We start from the raw sequence: 27618 nt of genomic DNA, 5'->3' as shown, positions 1-27618 counted from the left end.
CATTTTGTCTTGTTTCTTTGAATGTTTCAGGAAGAAGAGTAAATCCAGAAATAAAGAAATTAATTTGATTTTAGAAAATAACAAGAGTGTGCATTTCTTACTGTATGCATTCATCAATAACAGAGCTACTGCATAAGGAAAAGATCTCTTTTGAATTTTATTTCCTTGAGCCTACAACCTTTATATCTGTGTACATTTATTCTTCCAAAAGAGCTGGTTTGTTGCTTTCTGCTTTCAAATCTAAAACATTCATTATCTCTTAAAGGAACTGACAAGTCTTATTCGCCTATTAGTAGTTAAATTAGTGTCTTTCAAATTTGCTCAGATAGTTAAACCACCACCTTAGCTTTTTGTGGAATGTAATCAAAGACAAATACGTTTCATTTCATTTCATTTTATACACTACAGAATTTTTTTTACTTGCAAAAATATAATCATTACATGTACACACGTTCCACATCTCAAGTAATAACACTAATTTAATCATCCATTTTTCTATTCAACATGTGCTTATTGATTACGTATTGTGGTACATGCATGATCTTGGATATAATCTTCATTACTATTCATAATTATTGTTAACAATGTATTTAGGTCAATCAAAATCTGAGCTGAGACATCTATTATAATGATTATTTAATAATAGAATTGTGCCTGTGAAACTCTTCGGTACCTTTAGATAGAAGGCAATCTAACCTGAATTCTGTGTTGAAATCTTAAGGAATGATAAGAAAACTCTAGAATATCAACACTGAAGCTCATTACTTCCAAGAATATTGCTGAAAAAAAAAATCAACATTAAGAGTCGTTGATTATATTTCAAATCATATTTTTAGCTGTATGATATTTTGTGGTAAAATATTTAGTGTGTGGATATTAATTATATCAACTATCATGCAAATTGAGAAAAATCCTATAGTTTTTCTAAAATTTTCTAAAAGTGATCATCACTTTAGTCGTTGTCTTCTTCTCTTCCTCCTTCTCCTCTTATTTCTCCTCCCTCCTCCTACTCCTCCTCCTCCTTCTTCTTCTTCTTCTTCTTCTTCTTCTTCTTCTTCTTCTTCTTCTCCTTCTTCTTCTTCTTTTTCTTCTTTAAGTAATGGATACTCTAGTTCAAAGAACACCCACAATTGGAAATGGAAATTGATAAATTTTTTTTTAATGTTTTAAATGTTCTTTAAATTTATTTTTGAGAGAGAGACAGAACGCAAGTGGGAGAGGGGCAGAGAGAGAGGGAGACACAGAATCCAAAGCAGGCTCCAGGCTCTGAGCTGTAAGTACAGAGCCTGACACGGGGCTTGAACCCATGAACAATGAGATCATGACCTGAGCCAAAGTCCAATGCTTAACTGACTGAGCCACCCAGGTGCCCTGATAAAATCTTTTGAAGGTCATTTTGGCAGTCTGAATCATGAATGTCTTAAACATACTCATATCTTTTGATAGTATCTTAAAAAATTGTCAATGAGTTTACAGAGTTGACCTTTATGAATATTCAACACAAAGCTTCTTATAATAAGAAAAATTAGAAACAACTTAAACATTGAAAAAATGGATTTAAAAATAAATTGTGATACATAGAAATAAAAGGCACAGCATAAGGACCACAGTCAATGATATTATAATAATGATGTAACAGGACAAGTCGTAGCTAACTTGTGGTGAGCATAGCATAATATATAAATTTGTCAAGTGACTAAGTTTTATGCCTGAAACTAACATAACATTGGGGGTCACCTATATTCAAATAAGAAAGAACAGGTTGTGATACAATAATATAAGGAAATACCCTACAATTATTTTAAAAGATACTTCTCAAAATAAAGATTATCATATTAGCTTGAGTAAAAAAAAAATCACATTCCAGACTGTATGCATTATATGACCCCTTTGTACATGTGTTTGTGTGTGTTTGCATTTGTGTGAGTGTTGCATGAAGCAACACATGTATATAAAGACCCAAGGATGCATATGGCAAATACTAGCAGTTTTTTTTTTTTTTTAATTTAGGTTCGGTTTTTGATGATTTTTATTTCTTTTCTTTTTCTTTGTTTATATTGTAATATTGTAATAGTGTCAGGCTTCCTGACTTGCAAGGTTACCCTGAAACATTCTCATGTCACCTCTGTGGGAACTGAAAATAAGAACACACAGGAAAGCAGGGAGGAAAGGAAGGTCTTCTCAGCTGAACCATGGTTGGTAGAGCCAACATCATAGCCATGCCTCCTCATCAATCAAATATTAGTCCTGACACATCCCTGCTGTAACATCCACTAACCTAAAAGATTAAACCAACAGTTGTTCAATGCCTGCTCTGGGTCATTGATCCTGACTTTTCACCTCTACCTAGGCCCCTATGGCTTCAGCTTTTCCCTCGATTTTTTTCTTCCTCTTCTCTTGCTCTCATGTCTCTGCTTTGACTCCTCTTACTACCACCTAGCAGATGCTTTTTTTTTTTTTTTAACCTATAAACATCATACTTTCAAAGAGATAGGATCTGATGGGCTTTATTAACCATTATCCTAAATAGAGGGCCCCATTAGACTGGTATATCAGGCTCAGTCACCTCACTGGTTGGGGCCTTTGGGTTAGACATCCTTCCCTGTTCCAATCAGCCATGGCCATTGACATGTGCCACAGAGCATAGGAGCTCTGTGGAGAAGGTTCCTTTTATGACATAGTAGCCACTTAGAGGCTTCTCTGAAAACCTCATTATAGGCTTCTCAGTGTAGTGATTAAAAATAAATAAATAAAAACAAGGAAAGGGGCAGCCCATTACATAGTTCGAGAGAGTTCTCATGATGAGAATGTTTTTCTTTATGTTGAGCTGAAATCTGCCTCTATATATCTTCTTCCCCCCCTTTTGTTTTTCTCATATTTCACTCTAACTGTTCTTTCCAAACATTTGGGAAGAAATATTTATTGCTCAAATGACAAAGTTTCTAACCTCTCATTAATTGAATACTCTGTTCTGTGGCAGGGGCAGGGTCCAATTTATCCATATGCCATTAAAATGTGGCTTCCAGAAATAAACACCATAGACAGATGTGATCTACTTACCTGTAAATTGCAGATGATGTAAGACTTTCCAGCAGCCAAGTCAGACTCCTGGTTTCTATCAAAATGTTCTCTAACCAGGTTTCTCTCATTTGACACTCACACAATGGATTTATTGTCCTGTGGATGAATTTGCATCTTTTAGATTTCACCTACTGTATCTTCAAAAAGTGTTGTACAGTTTACAAGCACTTTCATAGACATTATCTCATTTAATCCTCCTAACATGTTGATATTGGCTCAAAGCTCCTGCTTGGTTCTATAAGATCATTTCCAGTTGCCAATCTTTCCTATGTTCACTGTGAACACTGATCTTTTCCACGTAACAACTGAGGTAAGTGCAATACATTGCCCCTTATAGCATTACAGAGAAACTGTGTGGAGCTATGAACTAGGAAAGGCAGGATGTACAGTGTTTGGGGGCATAATCATTGCAGGGATAAACATCATTATGTAACTGGGAGAAGACAGAGTAGGAATCAATAAAACAATATTTTCTCCTGAATGTTCACAAATATGCTCTTCTCTTAGTGTCAAGAGAAGCAGTCAAATGCAGGGATGGGACTTTCCTCAGACGTTTATAAAGTCATGAGTCAGATACAATACATGGCATTTGACTAAACTCTTGTACTTCTTTGTTTACCTGTGTCCTAGTCTTTCCAAGTTCTGTCATCACATCTTGATTCTTTCTTACCATGCAAATATGAAAGCTTTGTGGTTCAAGGTGGTGCTCTCCATTCAGTCGGCTGCTACCTGCTTGGCATGATTCGCTTGAGAGTCATTCTGTCCATAGCATTGCTCACTCAGTCATTATCATCTCTGCCTCATTCCATTGTCTCTACTCTCTATATAAGGAAAGTACTCTGTCTTGTTTGTTTCCCTGACATATTTTCACTGTCTTAGATCATAGAGGAGATGCAGGATTTTTTTTCCTCTTTATAATCATCCAAATGCTACCCAGCTATAGACTATAGTTACAGATCTATTATTTTATTAAAATAAATTGGTAAATATCCAGTTTTGAGCAGAGCATTCTCATGTTGACTGTCCTAATAGCTACAAAAATTTACCAAATTTGAATCAAGTAAATCATGTGATATCTATGATTCATTTTCTGTGTGTAAATGTCAAATAGGAACAGAAGCATAGCTGGATTCCAAAAATTTTTCCTAAACATTGAAAAAAAATGATTTTTAACTTTTTTAAAATTGAGTATGGCTGGTAATCTTATGGAAGTTATTTGAAATTCCTCATAGCTCCTAATAATTTAAATGAGATTATGTGTTGGGTTAAGATAGTCTTATAGGTAGCTGTGAATGTCTGTGTGTATACATCCATGACACTGTGTCTTTGAGGGGGTGGTGTACATTGGAGAGACAGAGTATGAGGAGAAGCACTCTTACCAAATCTTCCCCTCCATTTGGTATTAGTTCAACACTATTAAATGTAAGCACAAACAAAAAATATCAAGAACTACTTGCTATTAGTGACAAAACACTTGGGAAAATATGAGGGCATTCATATGAAAGCATTTTCTGACCAATCCTTTTTCTCCACAGTTGCCAGTTGGGTATGGCTTGCTTTTAGCATAATTCATGAATGCATAACAAAGTATAGTTTTTAGAAGTTGGAAACCAGTTGCTGGTGAGTCTGCTGCAATGGGTCATTTTATAACTATTTCTACTGTCTGGAGCTGATAGAGATATTTTGTCCAACCACCCCATACTTATTTGCTTCATCAACTGTATTTCTTTTTACCTGAGTAGACCCTTGCCCTATGTACCAAATAATAGTCATTATTTATCTCATTTATCCCACATCAGTAGTCTTTACAGTAGATATTTTTATGTCCATTTGACCAATGGAGTAAGACAACTTCCAAGAGCTGAATAGTTTGCTATAGGTCATTCAGCCAGGAAGTGGTAGACACAAGATGACAGTTCTATTTGTCTACATACTCCATACTTGGCTGCACCTAGAATGCTTCTCCAGTCTCTCTTGGATCCTTCCCTGTCCTCTTACCCTGTGACTCATAAAGTAGATGATCTAATCTACGTGTTGCTTCTCAATAATTACTTTAACACAACACAGTATGTAATGATCGGTATTTCCAATAAAATTAAAGAGTTAATAGCAAAGCATATGTTCCAACCCATCTTCTTCTGAGAACTTAGTGAATTGTATTCCAGAAGAAGCTCTCAAATAACTACTTAGCCTTCTTGTCACCTGTCTGCATGCACACAAGAGAGCAAATCCATACCTGTATCAAGTTTCTTAGTCCTATGTTAGAGAAAACACCTCTGCCTGGTGTTTAAACACATTTCACCTTCAGGTGCTTTATGCAAGAGCCCACATTTATGCATTTATTCAGATAATCAGCATTCAGAGAAGACCCACTAGGCCCTCCCCAGGGTTCTCTCTGAGGAGAACTGAGAACTGGTGGCTCTATATGAGTAGCTGTAGGTGTTTATCTAGTCTTCTTCAACAGTCTGAAGAGGATCTAGCTTCATTCAAAGCTTGGTGGTGCTGTTCCTGAATAATTAATGCCCATGCTATTTGAATTTAATTTGAAGCCATTATATTGTGCTGGTGACAAAACATTGAACAAGATTAGTATCCTGGACCTCCCTGAGTTTACCATGCTTTGGCAAATGGATATGAGGATACTTGTTGCTCTTTTTCTCCATCCAGGCCAGAGCTGAATGCCAACTTCAGCTCTGTATCCATTTGCCTTTTCATGTTACATTATGTGAGAAAGGAAGTGTACAACCTAACCTTGTCTTAAACCTCTTCAGGATCATCTCTGCATCCTTGAGGTTAGTCATACCCTCTTTTATTCTCTAACCCAACAACTTCCTATTTTCATTAAAAAATAAGAATGAATAGAGCAATATTTGGAAAGAACATCTTTGCTTAGAAGATCTTATCAAATAGCACTGCTGGTTTGTCTACTTAAGGTTTTATCTTCTTGGGGTGCCTGGGTGGCTCAGTTAAGCGTCCGACTTCAGCTCAGGTCACCATCTCACGGTCCGTGAGTTCGAGCCCCGCGTCAGGCTCTGGGCTGATGGCTCAGAGCCTGGAGCCTGCTTCTGATTCTGTGTCTCCCTCTCTCTCTGCCCCTCCCCCATTCATGCTCTGTCTCTCTCTGTCTCAAAAATAAATCAACGTTAAAAAAAAAATTAAAAAAAAGGTTTTATCTTCTTAGAGGCTCTAATTCTAGAAAGTCTAATATTTGCTTCTATTTGCACTTTGATTTACACATTTTTTAAACAACTATTTATGGGGCTTGGGCTCTCCTTGAGGGACCATGCCGACTACCAAGAATACCCACCTGAGAGCACCCATCACCACCGCAGCCTTTACCCAGAGGCTTTCTGAATAGAAGTCAGATTTTAAAATATCTCTTATTGTAAATGTTTCTTTTCTCCCCTTTACTTTGGTGAAGGTGAGATAATTTTTGCTTCTGTGATTTAATAAAAAGCTTTTAAATACCTCTACAGTTGAAACACTTTGTTTATAAACAAAGGGAAAATGGATTGAAGTAACTTGCTATGTCCATCTGAAAACAATTTGTACTACTGGAATTTATTGAAAATGTAGATGAATCAAACAAGCTAGATTAGTTATTAACAAACTATAGGAGAAAAATGGATAAAACAATGAAATTTGTCTTAAAACATGGATATAATTTGAAGATTCATAAAACAAAGCAAATCCTAGGGTGTTCTTCAAGTGAGGCCATTTGAAGGAAACTGACTCATCAATGAAATTCTTATAAGGGGATAAAATGAGTATTCTAATTCCTTTGGAAAATTAGATACTTACATAAGAAGGCCTACCTGAAAGATTTGCTTCCTCATTGTGAGATAACAGAAAATATATGTATTGGTCTCTGCTCTCCAGTTCCTGACATAAATCTTCTAAAGCTCTTGTAAATTCCTAAGAATAAGGAGCATCTCTTGTTTTAACATGTGATCTTTGACCTTGTCCCTAACAGAGAGCTCCTAAAACCCTTGTAAATTCCTAAATGATAAGAGCACTAGGATAATCTTTTGTTCTAACCAGGTGATGCTGGATGGGCTGTTGGATGCAGACTGGTCATCAGAAAGACCAAGCCATGATTAGAACCTTGCAATTTTCAACTCTTCCCCTCACTTCCAGCTTCTGCACAGAGTGTAGAAGAGTTGGAAATGAAATTAAGGAAGCCTCCATAAAATCCCAATAGTATGGGGTTCAGGAAGATTGTGAGTTAGTGAACATATCCATATACTGGCAGACTGACATGTCCCTTCTCCACTGGAACAGAAGCCCCCATACTCGAAACCCTCCCAGACCTTATGCTATGTATCTCTTCATCTCACTCTTTATCTGTTTCCTTTACCATATCCGTTAATAAACTGGTAAACATAAGTAAGAGTTTCTTCAAGTTCTGTGAGCCACTCCAGGAAATTAACCAAATCTGAGGAGGAGGTCATGGTAGCCTCTATTTTATAGCCTAATTGGACAGAAGTTGTGGGCAACCTGGGACCTATTAAGTATGATTGGCATCTGAAGTGGGGAGCTGTGTTCTGGGACTGAGCTCTTAATCTGTGGGATCAAATGCTATTTCTAGGTAGATAGTGTCAGAATTGAATTAAATTGTATGATACCCAGCTGATGTCACAGAATTGCTTGGTGTGGGGAAAATGCACACATCTGGTGTCAGAAGTGTTGGGAGTGTGGTAGTAGTGTAAGAGCAAAGGGTTTACAAAAGGAAAAAAAGTGGGATTCTCTACTCACCTATCAAATTATTAAACATGCAATAGCATGTTATCACAAATAGTAGGAAGCTAGCAAGTATCTATTAAACATATTTGAAATCAACTGCTCTGGAGCATATTAAAGAATCAGACTACATTAAAAATATTTAAAGTCTATTTTAGTATTGAAGAATAGTATAAAGCTCAGTAAACATGTTTAAACTAACTTGTTGGGGATAACTTTTCCTATATGTGTTCAAAAGTGAATCCACTTTTACTCTTGTTATTCAAACACAGGTGAGACATGGTCTTTTGGTGACAAATCTGGATCTAAGAAACTCATTTTGCAACATATATAAATTTTGCAGTATATACAAAAATTGAATCATTCTGTTGTACATTTGAAACTAATATAATGTTATGTTAGTTATACCTCTGTCAAAAAAAGAAACTCAAATAGAAAAAATGAATTAAGTATTTTATATATTTAATAAACAACTACATATCTCTGTTTTGCCTGGTAATTGTCTTCCTGATTTCTTTTCAGGATAAAAACAACAAAAGAGTAGGAATGAAAACAACTACTTTACTCGGAAATTTGTTACTGAACACATTTTCTATTAGGCCTCTTCTAGGCTTTGTAAAGATCTTTATAAAGATTCTGTTTTGTCCTTAAGCCATTTGTGCTGTAAAATAATTCATCAAAATCATGATTGATTTATTCCTTCATAGGACAAGTCTTCATTAAACACTACTAAGTGTAAGGCTTACAGCTAAGGTGGTACTAATGAACCAAACAGGAATTGTTTTTGCCTTCATGGAGTGCAGTCCAATGGAGTTCACAGACATTCATCACAATATCAAGGTAGCACATGTGGACTCATCACACAGAATCTAAAAGTTCAATGAAGAGAAGCATATGGTCCTTTTAAAGTACGAAAACTGGAGGATAGTGCTCAAGAAAGCCAGAGAATTGTTCATCTGAAATCTAAAATGTGTGTAGAAGTAAGTAGGAGTGCACAGGGAAATAAGAGAAAACTGTGTATTCCTACCACAAGAACTAGTGTTAGGGTTGACTTGTGTCTCCCCAAAAGATGTGTTGAAGTCCCAGCCCCCATTCCTTCAGAATGTAATCTTAACTTGGAAATATGGTCATTGCCAATGTAATTAATTAAATTGAGGCCATAGTGGAGTAGATTGGGTCCTTAACCCAATATGACTGGTGTCCTTATAAAAAGAGTAAAAGTAACAGAAAGAGAAGATGGCTCCATGAAGACTGACCCAGAGAGTGAAGTCATCCTGCTACCAGCCAAGGGTCATCTGGTGCTGCCAGAAGGAAGGAACTAGGAATAGCATAGCTCTGACAGCACCTTGACTTTAGACTTCTAATATCCAGAATTATGAGACAATGTATTTCTATAGTTTTAAGCCACCTAGTTGGTGGGTCTTCATTACAGCAACCTTAGGAAATGAAAATACCCAGCATTTATAAAAGTCTGTGGCAATGAAAAACATTCCAAAATCAAAGGACCAGAAGATATCCAGGTTGGATTGTACTATGTGGGAGAGATAGGGTTGCTGGATATAATACCAGAACTAGTTTGAATTTCAGATAGACAACAAATACTTTTTTTTGTATAAGTATGCCTCATCTAAAAATCTGCTAAAATTATTTGTTTCCTGAAATTCAAATTTATTTGAGCACGCTATGTAGTTTTACTGGCTAAATTTTACAACCCATGACTCATGGTAGAAGGTGATGGGAAGGAGGAATGGAGAGGCTACTCCATGGCAGATTGAGTTTATAGGGACGTGGAAATGGTGACAGCAGTTATAGACAGCCCTGCAGCAATTTAGCTATAAAAGGTATAAGGCGGATGCTGCAGGAGCTGGGGTAGAAATGGAGGAAGGAAGGGTTGAGTGAGGATACATTTTTTTTCATATTTCTGTTTTTGAAATGGGAGAGATTTGTGTATATTTAATAGATGTCTTAGTCCATGCCATCCTCTGACCTAAGTACCTCTCAAAGGCCCCACATCTTCATCCCATCACATTTGGCATTAGGATTTCACCATAGGAATTTTGTGGGGCACTTGGACATTCAGACCACAGCAACAACAAACTGATAGAATCCAGTTGAGAGTTTGATTACACAAAGGGAAAAAAGGGATAACAAATATTTATAGCTCATGAGAAGATAAAAAATGGTGGATCCAAAGAGGTTAATCTTAGGTAATAGAAGAGGAATATCCTTTAACAAAAAAAGAGGAGGATAGTGGGGGTTCAGTGTGGGTTATTTGATATAGGTAATATTAGAGAAATAATTGGTGTTTGGGAATTCACATCAGGTAATTCCTATCTTCTGTTTAAGAGGCAAGTTTATAAGCTAAAAACCTAGAGGATCAAAACTGTTTTAGAAGATTGAAGGGAGAGAAGGTTTAATTTGTCATTGTGGATTGGATTGAGAAACTGAAGGCAATGTCCAACAGTATTAGTGGGCCATTTGACTTTTAATCTCAACAATTTCACAGTAACATAAGTGCTCTTTTTGCTCAATGGAAAAAGTTCACATGGAGGCTTGGAGAAGGAACTAATTCATTAGGGTAGGAGGGAAAAGAGTCCAGGCAGGTATAAAGGAGGAGGAAGCAACTCTTTTGATCTTACTTTGAGGGATCCATAGGACTCCGTTGTATGTAGAAGGTGGGGTGGATATATCTTGCTTAGTGTGCATAGAGGAAGGTAGGATCGAAAAAGGTCTGTTATTTACCCATCATTGAGTCTATAATAAGCTTAAATTTTTGCTTTGAGGGAGAAAAGAGATAGCAAACACTCCAGGAACTCATAGGTGGGAAAAATCTTCAAAGTTTGGGATAGGTGGAAAGACTTTTGAGAAGAGAGGTAGACTTGAAAAGAAGAAGGACTAAGCCTTCTTAAGTGGAAACATGGTAGAAAAGGTGGCTTAAGAAAAGATGTGATGCCTGGAAAACCTGGTTTTAACTCCCCGATTTTCTTTTGAGATGCCTCAGTAATTTTTTTAAATTGGACTTTATGTGTCTACACAATTCAAATTTTCATGTAATCTTCCTGCTCATGTAAATATTTGATACTGGTAATCTTATTACACAGGCTACTGTATTTATGTTTCAGCCCTGCGCTTTGCCAGGGACTTTCTTGCCCTTGAATGTGGAAGATATTCTATTCATCTAGAAAGTATGTATGGAATGTAATGTAGCCAGTTAGTGCCATGAGCCGTCATTATCAGAGATGTGGGATTAAATGCCAAGAGGATAATCATGACCCCATGGGAGAGTTTAGGGGCAGAAGTGAGCAGTGTGTTTGGTGGTATCAGGATGGCACAATGGGAGGGCTGAGACTCATCTCTGGTCTCAGCTACAAATCTGTCTCCAGGATTTTAAGTTATTTTCAGGATTCCATTAACCCAAACTTACAGTTTCATGTTTTTCATAGCGAAACTCTTACATGTATAAAATATGTGTAATTGATGATATGTGCCCCTCTAGGATCAATTGATCATGTTTAAGGATTTTTCAGAATATGGGAAACACTCTGTTTTTTGTTTTTTGTTTTTTGTTTTTTTACATTTTCCTTGGTTAATAGTTTCACAAGAACAATCAGAATACTTTTTAAAAACATAATGCTAAATTAATAATTTAGAAGACTCCTTTATTCTGAGACTATGATTGTCCTACTTGTTTTGCTGTTAAATATCCTTATTTTATGAAATAATGGTAGTTAGGTCATGGTAGGTTTTAGAAATTTTGTTTTTAATGGTCATTCTGAGCAGGAATTGTTTTCACTGTTATTGGATCTATGAATTTGGGAAGTCTGGGAAAGTCCAATTGTGACCGTGTTACAGAGAATTGCATCTTGTTCCCACTGGACACAGGTCAAGGCTGTTTCAGACTATCATCACACATTACAGTGAGGGTCAGTGTGTGGTTATTCTGCACCTGGCTCTGGCTTGGGGAAAACTGCCTTTCTGTTTGTGATTTGGATGCATGACCATCCAGATTAATAAAATCCAGTCGAAAGCAACTAAGTCTATTGCTGGCAAGAGTCATAAGTCCTTCCTTGGAGAAGGCTGGGTGCCAGATGTAAAGCCAAAACATGTGTTCACCTCCTCCTTCGGGGAAACAAAACAAAACAATAACAACTGCCTATGACCACTCAGCATCAATAGCTCTGCCAGACACATTATATCTCACTTTTCCATTCTCAGGAAATCACTGGTAAGATTTCTATCAGCGTAACCAGCTTCTTCCTCACATGGGCATAGATACTGTTTTGGGCTTTTCTTAATTGAAATGTCAGGAGTCCTAGGCACTGACCCAGCAGTGTTCCTCTGTAAGATCTGAGGCAGAGATCTTGGTTTCCTCCACTGTTGGCGACTTGATCTTTAAAAGTGGGTGGGAAAACTTAGCAATCCCTCCTAGAATTAGGACATGAAGCCAAATTCTCAATATACATATAACAAAATCAGATTGAAATAATCTGGCTGAAATTGATGGATAATAAGAAGTCTTTCATTATAACTAGAGTTAAAGGAGTCTGATTCTCATAAGTATGAATGAATTACTTTTGTGTTACTCTAACTCATGGCTATGGTATAGGTGGATTATAACATGGAGTGAAGGAGGATGGGATGGGGCCTTCACTGTTGGTCAGGGAGATAAGCAAGTACATAAAAATGGGCTTCGTCTTGATTACCATCTCTACATGGCTCCTGGTCTTATTTTTACCCTTCTCCTTTTAATATCTTTTCATCATAGCCTTAACAACTGTCATGTTGATACATCAACATACCTCCTTTAAAAATATTATTGAAGATTATGCTGAGGAAGAGCCTTATTATAGTTCTGGGATGGATCTTGTTAGAGTTCCTAATTTTTTTTTAAAATGCTTATTTATTTGTTTTTGAGAGAGAGAAAGAGAGAGAGAGAGAGAGGGAGAGAGAGAGTATATGAGCAGGGTAGGGGCAGAGAGAGAGGGAGAGATAGAGAATCCAAACCAGGCTCCGCACTGTCAGGGTAGAGCCTGACATGGGGCTCAAACTGATAAACCACAAGATCATGTCCAGAGCAGAAGCTGGAGGCTTAACTGACTGAGCTGCCCAGGTGCCCACCTTCCTAATTTTTTTTAAACCATCTTTTTTTTCTCTCTCTCTTTTTTAATGACTAGATTCTGACTTAATCCATAACCTTTTAAAAATATTCCCTGGGGCACCTGAGTGGCTCAGTTGGTTTAGCATTTGTCTCTTGATTTAAGCTCAGGTAATGATCACAGGGTTGAGAGATCGAGCCCTGAGTTGGGCTCTGTGCTGAGCATGAAGCCTGCTTACGATTCCTCCCTCCATCTCTGTTTGCTTCTCTCCCCCACTAATGTGCATTATCTCTAAAATAAAGAAAAAAATCCTCTTTCCTGAAGAAATAGAAAGAATCATTCCTTCTTTCAGGATTTTCTATTGCCTGAAAATGTCTTTGAGGTAACAAGCACCTTCACAATTATTTAATCATTAGTTAGTGAATTACCAATTAACTGTTTTTTTTTTTTTTTAGTAAGAATTAACCAACATGTATTTGGTATTTCCTATAGGCTAAACATGGTATTAAACCTGCCTTCATGCATATTGTCAGTTGATAGGTACATTGCCTGCCTAAAATATGACAGGCGGTATGGATGAAATAAATTTACAGATGATGAAATGTAGGAGTTGTGTAGTTAGACACATGAGATTCAAATCACTCACTTGTTAGCTTGGTGAATTTAATCTTTCCTAGCTGTGATTTTCCTTTATGTAAATTAAGGAAAGTATGACCTATGTTGGAAGGTTGCAGTGAGAATCTGAGAGCATTTATGGAGTTCTTGGAACATGGTAAGGCTCAAAAACCTGGGATCTCTAGTTACCATTGGAAGTAAGAGCAGGAGAAGTGGTATAGGAAGAGTTCACTGAGCATGAAGGTAAAGAAAGAAGTTGAAAGAAGTTGTGTGAAGCCAGACATTGAGTGAAGAATATTTCCATGAGAGTAAAAGAGGAGGGAAGGCACAGTGAATAGAGGAGTATATATAGAAGGTTGGCGTGGGGGACTATTGTTTGTTGGAAGCCAGTTCTGAGTCAGGCACTATGCAAAGGACTTTATACATATTATCTTATTTAATCTTCACTGCAAATCAACAACAGGGGAAGTAAGAGCTCCATTTTTCCAAGTGAGAAGTTAAGGCTGAAGAACTTAAAATTAAGTTTCCCAAGATGACCCAGGTAGTAAAAGGTGGCTTCTGGATTCAGACCCACTCATTCAGGTTCCCAAATTCATGTGCTTTCCCCTGAGGCAAGACAGTGCTGTGGTCATTAATATGAATGGTGGTGCCTCATGTTTAGCACATTCAGCTAATTCTAGTTTGGGTCCTAAAAGTGGAGGTCTAGGGATGCTGTTGCAGTGGTGGTGGTGTAGGGGTGTACTTGAGAGATATAGCTCAGCTTGTCCCAAATGTATTCCAGCTGAAAGCTCTTCTAGCCACTATCAATCTGTTCGAGAAAGTGCCTGGAGCAAAAGTCACACTGACGTTCCTCTCTGCAGGGGTCTGCTTCTTCTTGATCCATAGCACTCTGGAGTCTGTAGGCAAACTTGGAATGAGCATGTGAACTTTTATGCCTATCACTTATTCCTGGATCCCATAACAGAAAATGGTGGGTTCCATACTGGAGCAAATGAGGTCTAACAGAAAATGCAAGATCTTTGTCAATGGGGGAAGAAGCACATATTTATCTAGCATTGTACACTTCATGGGATTCATATGTGACATATCTAGTTTCATTGGATCCTCATTATAAGCTTCTGAGGTGCACATTATCATGGTTTGTGCAGATATCAAACAAAGACTTTCTCCAGGTCACACAAGAAGTTTCAGAACTAAGATTTATACTCAGGATGATTTAGCACCAAAAAGTCAACAGTCACAAAAATACAAGGATTTGAATAAAATATGCATGTGCTGAAAAAACACAAGTAATTTGAATAAATTACAATAAACTGTATGATCTTCTTTTATTTCCTTTTTTGGTACTCCTGCATTAGAGAAAAAAATCACAAAAGATTTTTTTCAAATTTTCTTATTTTCATCTCAAAAAACAAAACTTTTCATCGAGATAGGTGATGTTTTGGGGCAATTGGGTGGCTCAGTGGGTTAAGCGTCTGACTCTTGATCTAGGCTCAGGTCATAATCTCACAGTTTGTGAGATTGAACCCAGCATTGGACTCCATGCTGACCGCTGCACAGGCTGCTTGGGATTCTCTCTCTCTCCCTCTCTCTCTGCCCCTCTCCTGCTTGCATTCTCTTGCTCACTCTCTCTCTCTCAAATAAATAAGCATTAAACAAAAGATAGGTGATGTTTTATATATTGGATTTGGTTTCTTATATTGGCACAAATGATGTCTGTTGACCATTAGCAAACTATGCCTGTGAATGAGCCATGCCCTACAAAGTCTCCAAAACTTCTTGGAATAGAAGAGATAGAAACCACCCTGTCTTCTAAGTTTAAGAAAACTCAGATGGATCTGCAGGTTCAAGGGTGTGAAGGTGATCTGTGTCTTTTGTGAGCCTTTAGCTGCCTTGTATAGCTGTTCAAAAATAGAGTTGTTAAAAACTTATATATGGCAATTCTACTCTTGTAGATGCTACTGTATCTACTTCAACATAGTATATTGTCATGTTGCCTATAATTTACTTTGAAGTGCTTCAGCATTAACATTGGGATGTCTGTAGTGGTTAGTTTCTGTTTCCTGCAGTTGCTGGTGGTCCTAGTTGGAAATACATATTCCATATTCCATGGTGTGTTAGTTTCCTAATGTTGTCATAATGAGTTAATTATTTCATGCTCAGGAATCTTATACCATTGGAAATTTTCAGTAACAAAATGGATTTGACAAAACTTGAACTCTTCACCTGGGACTTTCCCGTGTCCCTTGCCATTGCCAAGAATGGCACATTAGCTCTAAGACTGACTCAGTGTCTCTGGAATTCCCTCCTTCATGCATTCCATGGGAGCCTCCAGTTGGTGGTATTTATGGTGCCAGGAATCTGTTGATTTCACTTGGATTTAATCTGAACCTTTGTTGTTTGACTGGGTTTTGTATTTCTGAGGGCATTATTAATCATAAATCACCAACCAGCTCTGCTGAGCTGTATGTGTGGTTGTTGGGAGAGAGAGTTTAATGTATTGTTGCTACTGGAAATGTAACAAAAAAAATCTTCCAAAGTACATGTCATCTGGATTTTCAGAAGCAATTATTTTGGAGAAGAAATGATCTGGGCGGTCCCCTCATGCTATTCTTCCTTCACGCATCTCAACAAACAAGCAAACATGCAAGCCGAGTGATGGACCTGTGAAATTTCTCCTTGGTTGAAGTCCAGACTTTGACTTTCATTGATCTGTCCTTCAGCGAAGAAGTTGTGGCCATGGCAGACAGGAGTCACAAAAGAAATGGAACAGTAGAGTAGAAGAGGAATAAGCAACTCGCCCATGTGGATCTGTTTCTTTCTTCCTACCTAATCTCTTTCTGCTCGTTAATCCTGATGAAAACATGCTGGAGGGGTGAAATGCAAAGATGGAAAACTCCAGGAAGGAGACTCTTCCTGGAGAGAAGAGTACATATACAACCAAAACGTGACATAGGCTAGTAAAGGTGATAGTTGCTTATTTGTGCCATGTAAGTCCTGAGTATGTGTGTGAATATGCTAATATGTGCAAGGCTCCCCAAGAGTAAATATACCCGGACTCAGGGATCATGTTGTCTGGTCGCTACTAGTGAGAAATCAATCACCACCATGCTTGTGTGGTTGGGGAGGAGGTGCAGGGAAATGTGAGCCCATAGAACAGTGGTGACAGCAAAGGTCATTTTAAGAGTTGAGGCTGTCAGATTAATTTACTAGTCATGTTTTAGGTAGCTTGCATTATTTTAAGGAAGTTTTTAAGTTAAACATAATTCTCCTATTTGTCAGGTCATGCCTTTGGAACAGGTACCTGATTTCCTATTGATACTCTGTCCCTCCCATAAAAAGTGCCAAGAAGATTGATCATACATTGTTCAAAACTTTGTTCCAGGTGACAGTTCCTTCCTTACATTATAAAATCTGAGGTAATAAATGTGTCCCTTCCTTTTTTCCCTTCTGAAGATTTTGTTGGTGATTCAATATGTGAATCTTGATGGTGCATTTGCTCAGTCATTAGGTAAACATTTAAGGAGAATCTACAGGGTAATAAATATGAACATAAATAAATAAAATGAACAGGGATTAAGAGAGCCGGCAGTGGTATTTATTGACTGCCTTCTGTAGCCCAGCATTCATTTTTTAAAAATATTTTTATGATTGAAAATGTACATAGATAAAAAAGTCAAATCATTTTTCAAGGCTTAGAATGCAGAATATTAGCCCCTGTCTCACCCAGCCAACTTCACTTCTCATCCCCTAGGGGAAATAACTTTTAATCCTTTTAGCTGTTTCTTCTGGTATTTGCCTTCATTGTTTTACATAATGTACTCTACTGTCCCTTTTTAACTTGTTGATTTTAGATCCTCCCTCAGAACAATGGGAGACCACGATTTAGCTTCCTTAAACAACTCCTCTCACCCCAAACACACACTTCTTTCTCTATTTTTATAATTGAATTTAAATTATAATTTTTGGCATATTAATATTCACCTGCATATTGCTTTGTTTACATCAACATTATTCACAGTTAAGCCATGTAGACAACCTGGCCCTGTGGGGAAGGGAAGGGATCCCAGGACTTCGTTACTCCTTACAAAGACTTTCAGTGGTGTTCTTGCTTTCATCCCACCAGCACCCACTTCCAAAGTGCCTCCTGCCTCCAACTCCTGAGCCTTCTGAGGTTCTGAAATGCAAATGAGCCTTCTTCATGACTTCATTCACTGGAGGGTTTCCATGTTGCTGGTCTGCCAAATCATTTACTGCTTCAGTCCACTGCTTTCCATATGTACATGTCTTTCTGTCTTATCTCTCTTCCCTTGCTTTCTTTGCCCTTACGGGTTTAAGAAGATTTTTATTTATTTACTAAAATTTTAATGTGTTTCTGGAGTAAAGCATATCTGTTTCAATGTGCTGTATGAAAACAAAGTCCCAAATAATCTTTTAAAATTTTAGTTACTCATACTACATACCTTTATTAACCTCATTTTATAGATGAATAAATCAAGGATGAGAGAAGTTAAGCAACTTGTTCAAGGTTGTATAAATAGTAAGTGGCAATTCCACTTACCAATAAATTCTTGCTCTTTCTAGCACACTGCCTTTTACTGCAAGACACAGTTCCTGTTGTAAGGAGTTTACAGTTTTTGCAGGGAGATAAGACAAATGTGCAGACATAAGAATACAATGCATTAAATGTCAAGAACAAGAAAAATGGCTCAGTGTGCAATGGGAATTTAGAGGAGAAAGATCTGTTTTCCTGCCCACTTCTTTGTGTCTAAAACTCCATTTGGAATTGAAGTATATGCCTTTCAGTACTGTAGGCACATTTCTTAAAGAAATCTTAATTTAATGGGATTTAACCTCTATTCTTTGGCCACGTGGGATTCCATGAAGTCGTGGAGTGAACAGTTAATTTGTATGTTCACATAAATATCCTCAAGTGATATTTTAGGAAAAAAAAATAAGGCAGACTTTTGATTGACTAGATATCTAAGAATATACTTTAAGGCATTCGAGAGGTGTTTTTTGACCATATTTATTCTTGCCAGTGATGGTACACAGCCCTTGAACTTGTTAAATCTGAAGAGTATGTTTGTTTTGGGGGCTCCCTTAAATATCAAAGATGGTTTATAAATTTATCCACATCTGTCTAGACCGAAAGTCTTTTTTTGTTTTTTCTTGGCCAGTTAGGATGATTATCACTTAGGCTGCATGTAGTTGGTGGGTGAAAGGCACTAACTATACAGCCTCCTAGGAGGCTGAATAGTGAGTTGGTGTACTGAGCCTAGAGCCAATAGAACTTGTTCTATTCCAGGCTCTGCCAGGAGCTGCTGTGTGACCTTGAGACATTTTACTAACGCTCTGTCTCCCTGTTTCATATTTCTAATCTGTAAAATAGGGAAAATAACAGAATCTAGTTCACAGTGTTGTTAGGAGGATTATTTGAGTTAATAGATAAAACAGATATGATGCACAAAAATAAACTGTCTGGTGCATAGAAAAGACTGTCATCAACACTGCTCTCTCTAAGAAGCTCATGAAGAAGCAACCTCTGAGGGTCACATATGCTTCAGGTGCTATCTTGCTTGCTGGAGCAGAAGCTTCTTCAATCACAGGCTCATCACTTTATTTTGCAACCATTTATGCGGTGCCTACTATGTGCCAGACCTACTGCTCGGTGCTCAGGATATCATGGAGACCCAAATCAGACACACCCGTTCCTGCACAGAATCCTCAGCAACATGGGAGAGACAGTCACTCATCAATTAATTACACAAATAAATAGAGGATTGCACTTGCGGTAAGGGCTAGCAAAGGCAGGCTTCATGACTCCTTGTTACATTTCGGTACACAGAGTCTGCACCTGAGGGAGTAAAACTGTGTTTCTTGAAGAATCCAGGAAGTGCTCTGATGCCAAGGAAGGGAAGGGCTGCTCTGTGCAGAAACTGAGAACATCCTGAGAAACTAATTAAAATCTTCCTTTTTGATTGCACCCTGGAGGATGGGAATCGCTTCCTCTCTTGCCTCGCCTTGACACAACTTGCTCAGGAGGAATGCAAAGGAGGGGTGGGATCTTCCCCAGCATGAGAGTGAAAGGAAGCGACATACCAAAGAGATGACGCTGGAAGAAATGCTGCAGCTGCTAATTCCACCTCCACCCTCTGGGACAGCTGCTTAGCAATATTTCAAAGGCAAAGGCAACTTACAGGAAAGGAGGGAAAAACTGCATTTAACAACTTCCTCGTCTGGAGGTCTGGATAAGACTGGAGCACATTTGAAAGCTGTATTTATGGCAGAAATATATGTGGCCTTACAGACATCTGTGCCTGGGATTCCCGCAGCCCAAGTGTGCATTTATACATGGAGCACTCAGATTTTCAGGGCACCTGGCAAGACAATTGAATATCGACCATTTGAATATATTGCTTGTTCATCTCATGTGCGCTAGCTGTGCCAATGTTACCTGAAAGCTGTAGCTAGGTATTACGTCCAGAATTCCCTCTGCCTTTCTTCATTACCAATGCCTTGAAAGAGCAGTGTCTCTTGCTGAATTTTTAATTGTTAATCTCAGAAAAACATATGCCTTTCAGTATCACATAGCACGTGAAGAGAAATTGAGCTTCAGTGCAAGTAGGTACAGAACGTCTTATACCAATGTCTTAGAAGCAAAGTTTATTTAATGCTTCAGTTTGACCTATGCATGTATGTATGTATCTTCTGTCTCACTGCATCTCATTCACTTTCTCTTCCTTCAAGCTTTTACATTTCATTTCATAGGTTGGTGGATGGCTCTTCATTCAGCATGTAAAACAAGTGATTATTGTTTTACAATACTTTGATAATACAATACTTTTTTTGAATACAATACTTTTACACCTACTTTGAGTTAGACAGGAATGTCCTTGAACTCATGAATATTCCAGTGTAGAAGTAAAGACCAATATGAAACATGTAATTAAATGTATAATGTGTGTCAAGAAAAGAGATATGAAGGGCACTTTGGAATCATATAGCAATAATAACAGTACCAGCAACTAAGATTAACTCATTGCTTACTATTCTAAATGATTTATATGTACTATTAATTTTAATTCCCATATGCTACCCATGATGTAGGGTACTATCACTATTTCCATTTTATAGATTACGAAGCTAACCCCTAACTTATTAAACACTGAAGAACTTTTTCAAGTCTGCACAAGAGAAAAGAGCTGACTGAGTGGTGCCTAGGTGGTTCAGTGGGTTGAATGTCTGACTCTTTATTTTAGCTCACCAGGGTCGTGAGATCGAGCCTTGCATCAGGCTCTGCCCTGAGTGTGGAACCTGCTTAATATTCTCTGTCTCTGTCTCTGTGTCTGTCTCTCTCTCTGCCCCTCTCCCCTGCTCATGATCTCTCTCTCTCTCTCTCTCTCTCTCTCTCAAAAAAAGAAAAGAGCCAACTGGGATTTGAACCCATGTGGTTTGAGTCCTGTGCTTCATGCCTAAATACACTCTCCTAAGTAAGAGAATTGACCCTGGTCTTCCTTGGATATATTTATTAAAGTTTGAAACGTGTGTGTGTGTGTATATATATATATATATATACATATACATATATATGTATATGTATATATGTATAATTTTTTGTGTACTCCTTTAATAAAAGAAACGAGAACAAATATTTTTCTCTTTAAGAAAGAAACTAGATTGAAAATAAAAATAAAATGCCTCTATGGGGCACCTGGGTGGCTCTGTTGCTTAAGCCTCTGACTTCAGCTAAGGTAATGATCTCATGGTTCGTGAGTTAGAGACCCACATTGGGCTCTCTGCTGTCAGCATAGACCTTGCTTCAGATCCTCTGTCCCCATTTCTCTCTGCCCCTCCCCCCATTCACATGCACACACACTCTCTCAAAAATAAATATTAAATGTAATGCATTGGTATCATGGTGGGAGATACTAGGAAAAAAAAACTAGTGAAATTCAAATAAAATGTGGACTTTAGTTTGCTATAATGTATCAATGTTGGTTTCATTGACAAATGTACTGTAGTAATGTAAGCTGGTAATAGGGAAAAATGGGTGAGGGTTATGCGGGGACTGTCTGTGCTCTCTTTGAAACTTTTCTTAAAATCTTAAAGTATTCTAAAATGAGTTTACATAATGAAAAAATAAAATAAAATAAAATGCCAATCCCTCCCTCCCCCAACCTGAGCTTTTATTAGTTGCAAACTTGAGAGTTCTCTACAATAGTGGTGCCTCCTCTCTGATGTCCTCCCTCTACTATATAGACAGCGTGGCATCTTCAGCATCAGCCAGAGCATTTGTGCATCTGTTTCCCGGTCTCTTTCTTGGCCAGGCTGGGCATGCTCTGCATTCATGCCATGCCATCCTCTGTAACCTGCATATCCACATCTCAGCATCCTCTCCTTGTCCTTTTCCTTATTGGTCACTGGATCCTTAGTTCCTATCCTGACTACATCCAAAAAAATCATGTCTTCACAACTTTGTGGCATCTTCATGTGGCTGGTTCTAAATCAAGTACTGATATCTGGGGCATCAGATGTGGCCTTCCCTAGCATGGCTCTCCTTCCATGCTTGTGGAAGCTGTCAGACAAAAGCCTGGGAGACCCAAACAGAGACTTGCCTGGTCCACACATTCACTATCCCATTGTTTTTTTATCTTTTCTTATTGTTATAAGGAGTTTGAACACTCTCAATCTGCCATGCTGCAAATAGCTTCCCAGAAACAGGATATAGACAGCTGGCTGAGGAACGAAGACAATAAACACCAGTTCAGTTCAGAATGTGCAAAAAAGTGAGAACAACTTTGAGTTAGGCAATAAGCGTTATCTTCATACAGTTCCAATGGTTCTGCCTCTTAAATATTTCTCAGATGTATCCTCTCCTGTATCAGTCAGAGTCCAACCAGGAAAAGAGAAACATCCTCAAATATTTAAAAGAATTTTATACAAGGAATCAGTTACACAGGTGATGAAAGAGATCAGAAGCCGAAGGAGACAATGCAGCAACTCAGATGTTAGCAATAGCAGGAAGCCACAATCAACCTTGCGCGGGAGGGACAAAAGAAGGAAATAGGGTTCCCAGAACCTCTGGTGGGCGGACCCTTGGGCAGAAGCCAGAATGGTGGTATGTGTGCACGTGCCATAGAGTAGAGGCAATCAAGAAAGAGGATGAAACACACTGGATTCTTCTATCCTCCTGTTTCCCAGTCTCCTCTTGGTAACTTCCACTGGCCCAAACTAATTAGGAACGGGCCACCATGGAAATCCAGTAAACGAAGGAAATCAACCTTCCTTCCACACAGCACAGAGACACTACCTTGCTGAGATCAAGGATTCTGCTGTCTCTTTCTGGCACCATTACAGAATCTTCTTAATCCTTCCCTTGACTCTGTAATCTCAGTCTCCCTCCAATTCATCCTGTATATTTGAGCCAGCAATGTTGCTGAGATACCAATATATATGTCAAGCCCCTATTTAAGCTCTTAGATGACTTGATGCTGACTACCTGCCTGGGTCAAGCTTTTCAGCATGGAGTATAAGGCCTTGTCTGGCTTTTGCCCCCCTGTCCAGACTCCTTTCCCACAACTCAGTACATGGCATGGTTTCAGTGCACTGAAGATTGCCAGGGACACAGAGTGGTGTTGGCTACTCCAGTGATGATGTTCTTGTAGACTTCAGAAGAGACTCCCTGGGCTGAGCCTTGAGGTTGTCATGGAGGGAATGGCAGGAACAGCAGTCTAGGTAACATTGCCAAGCTATTTTCTGGAGCACATGAGGGGGCCTGGAGCACAGGACAGGACTCCTGGCGAGAGCATGTGAGGACATGTAACACTTTAGAGCCTTTGGAGGCTCCAGAAAAACAAATGGGAGGAGAACCAAAGGGCCTTGAGGGATGTCAGCTAATGGGGGCATGAGTCAGTGAGATTTGAGTGATTCTTAATGAAACCCATCTGTTGGGTTAAATTGGAGGAAATGGAGGTTATATTTGAGAATAGAATTGAATGTCCAAATAATGTTGTTCAGGTTATTCTTCTAAAGTTAATCCATCATCAAAAGATTTCTAGCAGAATGAATGAATATGAAGGGCTCGTTTCTGATAGGCATTATATGCTATTTATCTATAATCTGGGGTGGGGCTTGATAAAAAAAGGAGGACATTAACACACAAGAGCCTCTTAGGGAGTAACTGAGTTCTAGAAGATAAGCAGAAAACAGAAGGTGGAAAATATGGGTTTGGAACATCAGAGAAAGTTTCAGTGAAGTTTCTCTAACCTCTAGATACTTAAAAAAATCTCTATTATACCATACATACCTATTAACCATTCTTTGCATTTCCTTCTAGTCTTGCTGTGATGTGAACTTCTCTTATCATGCAGTTAAAAGGTGATGCTACCCTTCAATATCAAGGGAAACCAAACATTTACTAAGCTAACATAATGTGCCAAAGTGTTGAACTGGGCAGATTACATAATGTATTTTATTTTGTCATAATTTTCCTGTAACAGATGAGGGAAAGGAGGCTCAGAGAGAGTAAGTCACTTGCCTGAGGCTGCATATCAAGTGCAGGCATTGGTATTTAAATGTAGGTCTCCTTTTACTATGCCACAATTTTTACCTGTCACTAAGCAACCCTTATGATGAGTGCAAATAAGAATAACTTAGTATTCAGCTTTCTCGCCAGGAACATTAAAATAACATTTGGATGTATTTCCACACAAAATCACTCTAAAATCCTATATACAGGTTTCTAAAAACATGGAATTCATTTTGAAGGTTTATTTTCCTATCGAATGATAAGGATCTTGCACCCTACATCTCTCAAAATTCAGGCCCAATCATGGTGCCCTTGATCTACCCAGTCTTTGGACTCATGTATTTATTATCATATCTTTCTGAGTCTTTGACTTGCATGTTGGGAGAGGTCCTCAGAAAGCAGATACTGAGATGGAGGTAAGTGTTTGGGGCATTTGTCAGGAAGTGCTCTTGGGAACCAGCCCTGAGGAAGATAGCGCCAGGAAGCAGAGTTTAGCAGAGAAAAAAGTTAAACTGTGATGTAATATGATTAAGGGTCTAGAGAGCTTACTGGCGGCTCTAGTCCTCTTTTGTTCTGAGTTGGGAAAGGGGGCTGTACATGTTGATCAGTTCCCGAATGTAGAAGACCAGTTACCAGAAGGAGGTGTAGTCTCACGTGAATTATTATTATTCAGGTGAGGGAATCCCTGAGCAAGACCCTCAGCCAAGGGCTGTTTTCTGGCACCACTTCCAGTAGCTGGGGAAATAAGTCCTTCATTCTCCAGAGGGCATCTGGGTGATACCTCACAACATTCACCACTGTGAGAAATGTAATTCCTCATAAATCTGTGTATATACAATAAATATATATATATATATATATGTATTGAATATATAAGATGCGGCAAAATATATGAAAATATGCAACATATAAATGTTTACTTCATATAATTATAAAAATATATATATATTTTATAGACAACTTGTTAAGGCATTAACTACCTGGATCAGGATGAAAGCTGGACTTTAAAGAATTAATATGTTTGGGGCATCTGGGTGGCTCAGTCGGCTAAGTGGCCGACTTCGGCTCAGGTCATGATCTCACGGTCCACGAGTTTGAGCCCCGCGTCGGGCTCTGTGCTGACAACTCAGAGCCTGGAGCCTGTTTCAGATTCTGTCTCCCTCTCTCTGACCCTCCCCCGTTCATGCTCTGTCTCTTTCTGTCTCAAAAATAAATAAATGTTTAAAAAAAAAAAGAAAGAATATGTTTGACAGTGTGGTTCCTACAAACTGAAAATGCAGGGTGACCTCTCTTTGGTTCAAGAGGGAACAGAAGTGTATGAGACTTCTTGAGACCCTCATGCTTTTTACCACCATGTGATGTATTGTTGCTGCACCAATAATAAGAATTTAAGTCCATCAAGTGATGTGGACTATGTACAGAGAATGATGCTTGGCTTATTGGCTGTTTTTACGCATTTGCTTATTCTGAAGACCAAGAAAACAAACAGATAATAAAATCATTATGTAGTTAAAAACTTAAAAAAACATGAATTCCTTAGAAACTGCATTGGTCCAGCCTCTGTTCACTTTGTCAACTTCTTCCTGGGTTAGCTATGCCCATTAACGAACAGTTGTACTAGAAATCTGAGAAGGCAAATAACTAACCACAGTCAATAAATGTAGAGAATCCTCACATGTCCAAGACAAAAAGAAGGAGATGCCTAACATATTCATCTCTTTTAGGTTTAGAAGCTTAAGAGACTCTGCCGTACTGTCTCCTTTCCTCTGCCCATCCCTGTCACTGACTCAGCAGTCTGAATCAAGAGTGCTCCACATTTCTGTGGTTCCTTGAAGCACAGTCCCTAATAGCTGGTGCCTGAAGGGTATTTGTAACTTGCTCACAGTGATTGAAAGGGCAAGTGGCTTCAATTTGTTCATGTAGAGCTGTATCGTATGGAGTGCATACCTAGGATGAGCTGAACTGTGTGTTGAATTAGGAACTACGGCTGCCCAAGGCAATCTGGAAAATGCTGGCCCTCCTAAAATGACAGTCACCTTCATTGTTGGCATTTTTCTTCCATTAGCCCTTTCCTGTGTTTTTGGGCAATGAGTGAGGTCTGATTCAGCTATTACCTATATTAGGACGTCTTAGTCACACCCAAAAGATGTGAATGAGTCAAATATGTTCTTTTTAAAAGTTTTTATTTGATCTATTTATTTATTCATTCCATCATTTACTCTTAACTTATAGTTAAATAACTATTTTGTTTTGTGGCCAGGTAGTACAGGTAATTGCTCTAAGGTTAAAGTACAGAACCGGTGTCATCATGCACACTGAATATTGAGAATTTAGATCTGGATTTTAGGATCACAGAATTCCAGTTAGTCTGATTATTATAGCAATTGAATAGGAGGCAACTGTCTTTTTCTATTTATTTTCTTCTTAATTTTTTTTCTAAATAATGTCATAATTCAGAAGGCTGAGTGTTTCTTGTTTCTCTTCTGCAAAGTCATCACTAGGGAAGGTGCTTTAATTCATTTTCTTTTGATGTGCTTTAACCTTCGTAAAAACTTGCCTCATCTTGCTTTAATTCCTTTATTAGAATTGCAATTTCATTCCATTTTTCTTTTTTATATCATTGCTACATACCAGGAGAATTTTATATTGATCCCCCAAATTTTGTCATCTTGTTTTCTAGCAGCTCACTTCTGAGCATCAATAGATTCAGTTCTCTTATTGGTCGGTTTTGTGGCCTTGGGCCAAACTCCATGAACCTCAACTTCTCCATTTGCAAAATGGGATAATAATACTTACCTCCCACACACCATGGGTGTTGTGAGAATTAGAAAGATAATGTTTACAAAGTGTTTTGTAAAAGCATAGAGCCTTTCATCTAAGGAAGGAGTTCAGAGTGTTATTATTTTTGTTGTTACTGATGGTCTGGTTCCCACATGGCTTTATTTTTATGGTGTACTTAACTGCAATAGAAATGAGAGATGGTAAAGATTATAGCAGGTCATCTAGTTCAAACATATTGTGGAATTCTTCCCCTGCAACATGCTGTTTATACTTTACTCCTTCTATTTTTAAATGCCAAGCATCAAGCATTACATGGTTCATTTCTTCCTGCCGACAGCAGAACTCTTCTAAAGAACAATTTCAATGGCAACTTTCGATCTAAGTATTTTCTTAATGACCCAATTGGAATAACTCTTCGAGTCTCTTCTGGGGGGATATTTTTGCCCAATGTGAGGGCTACAATTATTTTCAGGGCCTTTTTACTACTTTACTGGGGAGATGGAGTCACAATCCATTAGCTCTCCTTCTGATGATGTTCTTTACACTGTTCATCTCAAACATTCAATTTAGGAATTTCCTAACCATTGGTCTGTGGAGCAGACCAAATCTTGTTCAGAGATATCTCATTTCAAACACAGTTAAATCGCTTTAAATTCAATTCTAGAAGACTAATTTGAAAGAATGTGCTAACTCCAGTCTCGTGCACTGCACATCTTTTGCTTTTGGCAGGTCCATAATCCGTCATTGAAGATAGAGACATTCTAGCATATGATA

General features: G+C 38.2%; 1 protein-coding gene and 1 long non-coding RNA gene across 2 annotated transcripts in view; both read left to right on the top strand.

Moving 5' to 3' along the window:
- The window catches only part of LOC131517761 (uncharacterized), a 66664-nt gene that overhangs the window by 3770 nt on the left and 35276 nt on the right, over nt 1-27618 (top strand). The gene's annotated exons all lie outside the window — the stretch shown is intronic.
- Nucleotides 5755-8472, top strand: LOC131512846 (uncharacterized). Its single transcript, XR_009262336.1, has 2 exons — nt 5755-5873; nt 8344-8472. It is a non-coding gene; the product is annotated as an uncharacterized LOC131512846 (long non-coding RNA).

The sequence above is a fragment of the Neofelis nebulosa genome, chromosome 1 (assembly GCF_028018385.1).
Source record: "Neofelis nebulosa isolate mNeoNeb1 chromosome 1, mNeoNeb1.pri, whole genome shotgun sequence".
Lineage (NCBI taxonomy): Eukaryota > Metazoa > Chordata > Mammalia > Carnivora > Felidae > Neofelis > Neofelis nebulosa.
Note: the sequence above shows the minus strand (reverse complement) of the source record. Positions and strands in the feature narration are given on the sequence as shown.